Source organism: Solanum tuberosum, unplaced genomic scaffold (genome assembly GCF_000226075.1).
Source record: "Solanum tuberosum cultivar DM 1-3 516 R44 unplaced genomic scaffold, SolTub_3.0 scf00145, whole genome shotgun sequence".
In the NCBI taxonomy this organism is placed as follows: Eukaryota; Viridiplantae; Streptophyta; class Magnoliopsida; order Solanales; family Solanaceae; genus Solanum; species Solanum tuberosum.
Window position 1 is genome coordinate 927,831 of NW_006239069.1, and position 10,448 is coordinate 938,278.

Below are 10,448 nucleotides of genomic sequence, written 5' to 3' on the forward strand. Positions count from 1 at the left end.
ATGGTAATTAACATCCCTCTCAATTATTGATGATGGTCAACCAACAAATTGCCAATAAAGAACTCATGTTGTTTCTTTGTTTGAGGCATGCATGGTGAAAAAAATCGCATGTTGATCCCTAGAAGAAACATGAGGAAGAGAAATATCATCATCAAAAAAAAAAATCGAACAAAGTGACAATCAATCTCGATGTGCTTGGTTCGTTCATGAAAAATTGAATTTAATGCATAATGTCGATAAAACATAGTGATAAATTCTTGAATTACAAAAGCAATTTGAAACAGAAAATGCTCAAAATTTGATATAAAGTATATGGATCATCTCGAAATCAAGGGATGAGTAGATCTTAAACAAGAAAGACACCATAGAGCTGATCGAAACATGCTCATGTGTCGGATTACTCGATTTGATGGCTGAAAGTGGTCATAATTGGAGAAATAAAATTATATGGATATGGTCGGAATGATGAGACAACCATATTGAGAAAGAAAATTATATGGGTAAGGTCGGAATGATGGCAAGACCCTACATAAATAAGAGCGCCTATACACAAATCGAATGCGAAAAAGTAGTCACTCAAAAGATGACACGGTGCTACACAAATCGGTAAAGAACGGCGTTGCACAAATAAGATATGAAAAAGTAGTCATCGGAAAGATGGAACGGTGCTACACAAATCGAATATGAGAAAGTAGCCACCAAAAAGATAGCACGATACTACACAAATAAGATATGAGAAAGTAGTCACCAAAATGATGCACGGTGCTACACAAAACATATATAAGAAAGTAGTCTGAAAAAATGCACGGTACTCTGCAAATTAAATATGAGAAAGTAGTCACTAGAAAAATACATGGTGATCCAATTTTTGATAACTTAATTGTTGGCCAGACGAGCGACATATATGGGTAATAGCCGCCCGCTGACCGCGAAATCTCTTTGATTCTTTATCAAGATCGTAGAAGTTCTGATTCCATGAAAAGATATGACACCTGACCCAGTGGTGGAGCTACACTAGGCTGAGGGTGTTCAATTGGACACCCTTCGTCGGAAAAGTACACCGTATATATAAGTAAAATAATACTTTAAATGGTTAAATAAGACATTTTGGACACCCCTTGAACAATAAAATTTCTTAGCCTAGTGGATTTTTGTTACTCAGCCAAAGTTGTGACCTTTGCAACCAGTTACGTGCGGGTTCGATTCCCCTGAACTACACTTTTTTTCACATTTTCAAAAAACTCCTAATTAACTTCTAAATTAATTATCATAATTAATAGATCTATTATTTTTAAAATAATTCAAAAATAATATTATCTATTAAATTATCTTAAATTAGAGACTCGCCACTTAAAAAATTAAGGGAAAGTAAAGTTTAGTAGCCAATTGAGTGATTTTTGATTTTGTTTTTCCTTAAAAATTTAAATAAAATTCAAAAGTAATTATTTAATTTAAATTTAATAAGCAAATCCTATTTATTTATTTTTTCTATAAAGCTATTAAAAGTGATAAAGGCTCCATATAAAATTTCTTTTAATAAAGCTCGCTTAATTCTACTTTTTATTTTTCATGTCTCATTGTTAGTCATCAAATGTTCGTGAAATCTTGAAGCATAAAAGAGATTTCATTCTAAACTAAAGTTTCTCTTCGTTTTTTTATTTGTCCATTCACTTCCTATTAAATGAACATGAATATTAAAGCTAAATATTATGAAGTTTGACTTTAAATTTTTTTGGTATATCTTTTAATTAAGAAATTTAATCATTAATGTTACATAGTTTGATTTACAAAATTTTAGTGCACCCATTCATTAAATTATTTTTATTTACCTATTCGATTCTTGGACACCCTTTGTGAATTTTCTGGCTACGCCATTGACCAGACCTAATTTAACCTCAAAAGCTAGCTCATGAGAGGAGGATTCCCCAAATCCATATAAGTAGAGCACTAGTTCATTCCCTAACTAATGTCTGAGACTTTTACCCACCCTAACAATTAATATCTTTGATTCGGAAACTTGTTACATAAAACTATCTCCAAAATCAGGCTGAAATAGCCTCAAGCTCGCAACTCTTTAAAAATTAAGAAGTATTTACCATTTCACCAGAATCTTTCATAATCTAAATTCTTCGTGCTAATCATTAAAATTACATATTTAAACCGAGGTAAGGAGTGGAAATGGAGAACACTATTAACTTTTGGTACTATTATTAAACAACCTTCGGATTTAGAAAGCACAATCGCTCAATAATAATATAATTATATAAAGCTTGGAATTGTTACATGTATACTACTCCCTCTATTTTATGTTAACTGAACTTGTGAGACATGAATACACATATATCAAGAAAAATATTTAAAGACATAATTTAAATCATAATTTACATTATTGTCCTTTGTGAAATCGTAAATATAATTTTGTAAGTAATATAATTTATCTCATAAAAAATATAAAACTTCAATAAATGAAAAGGCAAATATGAAAAAAATTTCAAATATCCATCTTGAACTTTGAACAATTCAATTATTTTGAAAAATGAAAAAAGCCTAAAAAATGCAGTTAATATGAAATAGAGGGAGTATATACTACTCCTCTAGACTTGTTTTCTTATTAAAAATAAATAGTTCAAATAATTGTCATTTTAGAAAAATCAAAATATATTTGAGCATATTTTTTCTATTTTACTCTTAGTAATAATTATTCTAAAAGTAATAAATATTAACTAATTAACATAGAAAAATTGAAGTGATATAATATATACACATACTCTAATATTATGATTTCTTAGATTAATGCTCTTTTTATTCATTGAAGAGAGATTAGAGAAATAATATTTGTTGAAAAGAAATAACCATTTTAAATAATTAAAGATAATAAATAAGAATATAATTTTCAGCAACATAACTTCTTAAAAAAATATATAAATAATAAATATGACAAGTAATATGATGAAAAGAAAGTAGATATAGTTACTATAGTTCAAAGTTAGCTTGTGAAACAATGGGACCAATGTAACTATATTAGTATCATAGTATGTCACTGACAAACCATCAATGAGTTATATAAAAATTATTATGCATAGTGAATTATTGCTGGGTTGTAACTAAAAATGATGATAATTAATTATGAGTCCACTTTGTGTGCCCAGTGAGATAATTCCACATGACCATGCTTTGTGCTATCATCCTACCCATGACTCTACTACTCATAACTCATCTTTATATTTCAAAAATCCACTCCATCATCTTTGAGATTAATTAGATGATTATCTAACCCATGCTTTTCTTGAACACTACTAAATTAATTATCTTTGAGATTTACTGCTAAGTGTTTCTGACAGAGCTTTTTTTATTTGGGTAGGGTCTAATAACTAATTCATGTGGGCTAAATTACTTGACTAGAAAATGAACTTGGGAAGCAAGTCAAAATATTGTGGAAAATATGTTTTGAATTTATTTTTAACTTGCAAGGTTGATTATCTAAAAAGGATAGGTTGATCCTTAAGACTTTAATTTAGTGGCGGATTCAGAAATTTTATTAAGGATGTTCAAGAATAATGGTATGTGGCTGATAAAATAAAACAAAAAAATATGTCAGAAATTTTATTAAAGGTGTCTAAGAATAATGGTGTGTGACTGTCAAAATAAAACAAAAAAATATTATGCTATTACAGGTTCAAACCTAGCTAGAACACTCCTTCATTCAAGTGGACACCTATTACCACTTCATCAAAGGCATAACTTTTGTCAAGTGTGTCCAACTTTAAATATATATATATCATTTAAATATAGAATTTGACATATATACAACGTAATTTTCTGGGGTGGCTATAGCTATACTACTGCCTTAATCTATGCTTATAGATCTATTTGCTTATTATTATTTGAGTTTTTTATTCATATTTTATTTTTTTTTCCTTCATTCTTTAGTGTATAAATATGATAAATAAAAAAAGAAGAAGTGTGGAATGCAAAAAGAAAATTAAAATTAAAATTAAAAATTTTGTGTGTGTTGTATCAAACGGTAAAGAAGTTAATGACATAGATATGCATGTCTTCTCTTTTAATTATACACATCAAAATCAATTGAAATAAACTTGAAGTTTTACATTTTATTGAAACTGATATATATAATTAAAGAAGATATTAAAAATATCTAACAAGAATCCTTTATATCATATGTTAAAATATTGAATCAAAATAAACTATAATTTGAATGTCTAAATGATATTCGATGGCGAACTTAAGGCACTATTGATATATTCAACCTTTCGAATTATTTTTGTTTTTGCATACATATAATATAGTTAAAAGAAATGATGCTAATTGAATTAACAAAGCCTGCTTTATATCTAACATCAATGTATTAGTGAATTGGTAGAGTAGAATAGATAGTTAAAATGATGTAAGTTGAGTAAAGGTACATGAATGATTAAGCGGTGAGTAATGATTTTATTTTGGAGTCTAGGGAAAAGTGTGTATAATTGAAAGAGATGCCAAATAAATGATGATGATTTCAAACAATAATTACTAAGAATTATTCTTTTACGTGTGCTTTTCATTACTTTGTTGAATCCTTTGGACTGAAATTGATGCAATATTGAAATGACAAATGCACAATATATAATTTTTTATGTGTTCCTTTTTACTTATTATATTTCACAAATCAAAAAAATATAATATTTTTTTATTTATTACTTCATCTGTCCATTTTTAATTATCATGTTGCGCTTTTTGAAAGTCAATTTGACTAATTTTTAAAGTTAAATTAGATTACATTAATTCAATATTTTAAACAAAAAAATTTAGATATTTAAAAATTATACGAAAATTACTATAAATTTCAAATTATTGCATATCAAAATGATGAAAAAATACATAATAAAATGTTGGGAAAATGCATAAGTACCCCCCAGCCTATGCCCAAAATTCCTGAGACACACCTAACCTTTACTAAGGTCCTATTACTCCCCCCCCCCTTATTTTATATATAATTTTCTACCCCTTTTCGGCCTACGTGGCATTATCCTTGAAAAAATTGTCAACACTCGTTGGGCCCACAAGATAGTGCCACGTAGGCCCAAAAGGGGTAGAAAATTATATATAAAATAAGGGGGGGGGGAGTAATAGGACCTTAGTAAAGGTTAGGTGTGTCTTAGGGATTTTGGGCATAAGCTGGGGGATACTTATGCATTTTCCCTAAAATGTTAGTCAAAGTTATTATCGTTTGACTCTAAAATAGGAAACTATGACAATCAAAAGTGGACGGAAGTAGTATATCCTCAATTTATTTAGAGAGTTAATATTTTTGAAAAAGGTAGAACCTCTTTAATGAGTAAATTGATTTTTTGGAATTCTATCAATTAATATGGGTAAAATGGTAAACTCGTATATCAATTATTATTTTCTTAATAGATATGTCAAGTAAAAAATAGACAAATAAATAAAGACATTGAAAGTATTTTTCAACCCTTTCATCTTTTTCTCCACTCTTCTTTATCAACAAAGTACAATTGTTGGTCCAAATTCATACTTATGAGTTATGAATATTCATGTGAGTCAATAATCAAGGCGGAACTATGGAAAAATGTGTTTACTCCTTCCTCCATATTAGTTGATTATTTTTTATTTTATATAGAGCTTAATAAATCATAAATAAAAAGATAATTTTACTAAGTCACCTCTTAAAAAAAATTCTTGAGAATTTTACAAACAAATATGAATACTTTCAAAAAAAAATTAATTGCAAAGGTGATATAAGAAAAAAATTAATTAGGACTTTTTGATTTAGTAAGGTGGACAACTAATATGGTACAACTATTTTTAGTATAATGATCAACTAATATGGAACAGAAAGAGCGCATTATAAATAATGTGTAAAAATTAAAACTAACACGGTGATTAAAAAAAATAAGGATTTCCCAAAAAAATATGCTATCCAACATAAAAATATTACATCCATGTAGTTATATTTTCAATTTATACTTGCATAGTCAATTTATTTTTGGAAAAGGAGCTGATAAATCTCTTAATTTTGCAATTTATAGCTGAGATTAGCATAAATTTAGTTGGAAGTGTTACTTAGCGTTGGGCAGACTATTAGGATGAAGGTTTATCGTCAGCGTCAACTGAGACCTTTAACAGCGATCCCTAAGTACCAGAATTATCTGCCACCGTAGGTTTGTAACCCTTGTGGGTGCATATTATCAGTTTTGTGGTACCTCGTTAGTATCTCCCATTATCCAGATTCCTAGATATTGCATGGTCATGTATCTTGTTACTTCAATTCAGTATTCACCAATTACATGTTGCTTTTATTTTTGGTCATTACATCAGTTCATGTATCAATTCAATTTTTCAGATTTATCTTTGTTAAAGAATGACAAAAGTCCCACATCGGTGGTTTATGAGATGGGTGGACTCCTTATAAGGCTTAGGCAATCCTCCTCCCTTTGAGCTAGCATTTGGGGTGTGAGTTAGGTCTAAGACCTAATTTAATAATCTTGTTCAGTTTATTAAACTTGTGATGCATATCTCATTCAGTATATTTTAAGCAACTCAATTTAACGTAGTAATTACCAACCTCACCCATCTTTAGTATTAAGTTTTTGTGATTTAGACTTCATATAACTATCAGTCTCAGTTTCCACATTATTTATTTTTAGTTATCCTTTACATGAATATTTTGACATCCTAAATATTCAATATTTATACATCATTTTCATGACGTTAGACTTAAAGAGTAGGTTTGGTGCTGAACAATTCAGATCACGAGTAAGAATTTTATTTATCTCTATTATTTGGTGAACCCACTTTAAATCGTAAGTATTCCATTCTTTTCTATAGTTTGCTTAAGCCCATAACTATGTTCTTATTCATTTTTAAAGTGTCATAAAGGCTTTAAAAATAATATCGAATAATATTTGAGTTATGAATATTCATGTGACACTATAGAGAACTCATATTTTTATTAAGGAGAATATTTGGTCATTAAGGGTCGATTGTTATTCTATATATTTTAATTAAAAGGAAATTGTTTTATTTTGTACTACATTTTCAAAAGATATTTATTTTCATAAAATAAATAAATTAATATAAAAAAAAAAGATGGGTGAGGTTGGTAATTACTACGTTAAATTGAGTTGCTTAGTACAAATTGGCAGGTTATTGGTGTTGTGTCATATCTCATTTCATTTTGGAACGTGATGGATAACTCATAAACTCTATCGGGTTGTCATGATTTTATTTTTCCATTCATGATACCTCATCCAAACTTATTCTATTTTTTCTTTTATCCACCTCTTCTTTGCTTATTTCATTACACTGATAATACCTCTCTCTTTATTATATGATTTCAATATTATATAGAAGCAAAAGAAAAAAACACCTCAAAATGATAATGTACAAGTCAACAAATCGATAAAATTTTACGCTATATTCAATGTATCTGTCTTATTGGGTTACTCATAAACTATACCAGATTGTTTTGATTTCTCTGATGACTCGAACATAGCTTCATTCCGAAGCTTGTAATATGCCTTTTTTTAATTACAAGAGCACGTTTGTCCTTTGTCTAGTCTTAAACCTAATTTTTTAAATATATTTTTACAACATATGTAAGAATGAGGATAAAGTAAGTGAGAAATTACGTAAATAAGCAAGCATGTGATATGTATTTACAATACACCATTATAATTTGAAAGAATTACGATTTGTAGCTATAGTTAGGATTTTGTTGCTGTTTTTTTCTCATCTCTTCCTCTCTCCCTTTGTCCCTCAGCTCTCTCCTCTCTTTGCACTCTTGCTCTCCTTTCTCCTCTCTCTCTTTGACATCTCTCGCTCACCTCTCTCCTTTACTTGCCCCCTCTTTGACCCTCTTGCCTTTCTATGTCTTCTCTCTTTCTCAATACAAATGCAAATGATAATCAATTTTACAAATGATAAGTGTTAGCTATGCAAATCCTCTCTAGTGACACAAAATACAAATACATATGTATTAATTGATACAACATTGATATAAAATTAATATACAAATACAAATGTTGAACTTGATATAACATTGATACAATTGTATTCAAATACAAATTATATTCGTTAATGCAATTGATACAAGTGATAACAATCAATTATACGAATACAAATGTTGAACTTGATACGACATTGATACAATTGTATTCACTGATACAATTGTATTCATTGATACAAATTGTATTTGGATACAAACTGTATTCATTAATACAATTGTATTCCTTGATACATATACATACTAATTATATATATATATATATATATAATTATCACCAGATATACAAATACAATCATTAATACATAAACATACTACTTACATATATACAATCATCCAGCAGATATAGAAAGACAATTCTCCTCCCTCCTTCTCTGCTCTCTCCTGCTCGCCTCTTTCCTCCCTCTCCCAATCTCTCTTTCCTCTCTCCTCCTATAACATATTGCTACACATTATAATTAAGCAAACTATATCTATTTTGCATGTTTCTAGTCTTAGCTATTTTAGAATTTTCCTCAAAAATGAATACCAATCTAGCAGCGGACGCCATGAGCAATATTTTATTGGAGCCATTTTGATACTTCTAATATGGGTCATAGCCCAAATTACAAATGAAATTTCACTTGCTTAATTGCTGCTTTGGGCTGGTTATCATGATACTGTTTGATTTGTTTCTTGCAATCTATCTTATTTACCAATTCATTAGTTTGTTCAATATAACCCAAATCCAAAATTTGAATTGGCCTAAAAGGCCACATGTTTTGTATAAACTTTTGTCATTTAATTATAGATAAGTCATATATATTCAACTATTAGAAACAAAGTTTTTCCCTACCACGAATTAATAAGACATAGAACATGATTTTCCCACTCATTTTTCAGCGAATCAGGTCATTAGAAAAGTGTATGGTGGAAACAATTTCTTATTGAAATAGTAGGAAGTTTCCTAGTTTTTTCATATGAAACAATTACTATTTTTTTTGGGTAAAAATCTTAAAGATACAATTTAAGCACCAAGATAACCTCTATATAACAATAGTTTGACTTTATACCAACATAGCAATAGAATCTTTACAAAATAAAAATAAATTAAAAAAAATGGTACAAAAAAAAGAAGCAACGCATCATTCAATATTAAATAAGATATTAATTCCTTAATTTACTCCAATTCAGTTACCTTCCACAAATATTCATTACTTAATATTTCTCTCTCATATCTCAAAACAACGTATTGTAACCAAAAACAAAGTCTTTATCTCCTGTTTAAGGTCGTTTCAATGGTTGAAAGCAAGAACGTGTCCGTTTTAATTTAGCACGACAAATATGAGATATCACCGGTATGTATCGTTTTTTTTAAATTACTTCCGATTTATTTTTGTAAGATTATATAGTTTGATTTTTCAAAAAAAAATAAAAATGTTTCAGTGTCTGAAAAATCTCCTTTTAAGGCTTTTTTGTTGTGGTTAATTATGAAAAATTTATTATTTGTAAATTGATTTTGATTAATCATTCATGGCACTAATTGTTATTTGTATAATTGTTAAAACGAACATTTCATATGATTTGTAGATTATGGTATTATGAATTGTAGGATTGCAAATATAATCAAAACCAAGATTAACACCCAATATAACTCGAATTCTATAAATTTACCACTGTTTAATGACAATATTAATATGGAAATCAATGTTAAATAGTAATGTACTCACTTTTTAATTAATTTGGTTATCCAAAATAATTTGCTAAAATTCTTGGTAAGATCATGGTGTAATATTGGTTTAAAATATGTATTATTTATCATATTAAATTATACACCATAATGTACACCATTCAAGTACACTATAATTAATGTGTCAATTTTAAAAAAATAGATATTATATTAAGGTATTATAATGTACACCTTAATCATATAATCATGGTGTTATGCACCGTTGGATTGTAACATATAATCATGTTCAACTTTATCAATCTTCATAAATCAATGTTATATATATAGTTGGTTATAAGTTGGTGTTCGAATTTCATTATAAGAATAATGAAGTGGACACCAATTTTTAACCATATTGTACACCATTTCGTATATAATTTTTTTTTGGTGATGTAAAAAAAGTATGATTGTGTATTTCAAATTTGATTGTTATAACGGTTGTTTAGTAGGTTCTTAATTTTTTTTGAAATGTATTGCAGGAAGGTATGTGGATTTCAAGATTGAAGGAGTGATATGTGACGCAAATACCATTTTAAAAAAAATAAAATCAAATACCAAAACTTGTACCACATATCCATATGCGGATTAGCACTGTTGAGTTAATTATTATTTTTTATAACACTTTTTTTTTTCATAATCTAATTGAATGTTATTAGCGGATTTGAATTTTATTGGTTGTTTATTAAACATTTTTTTCAGAATCATATTTAATCATAT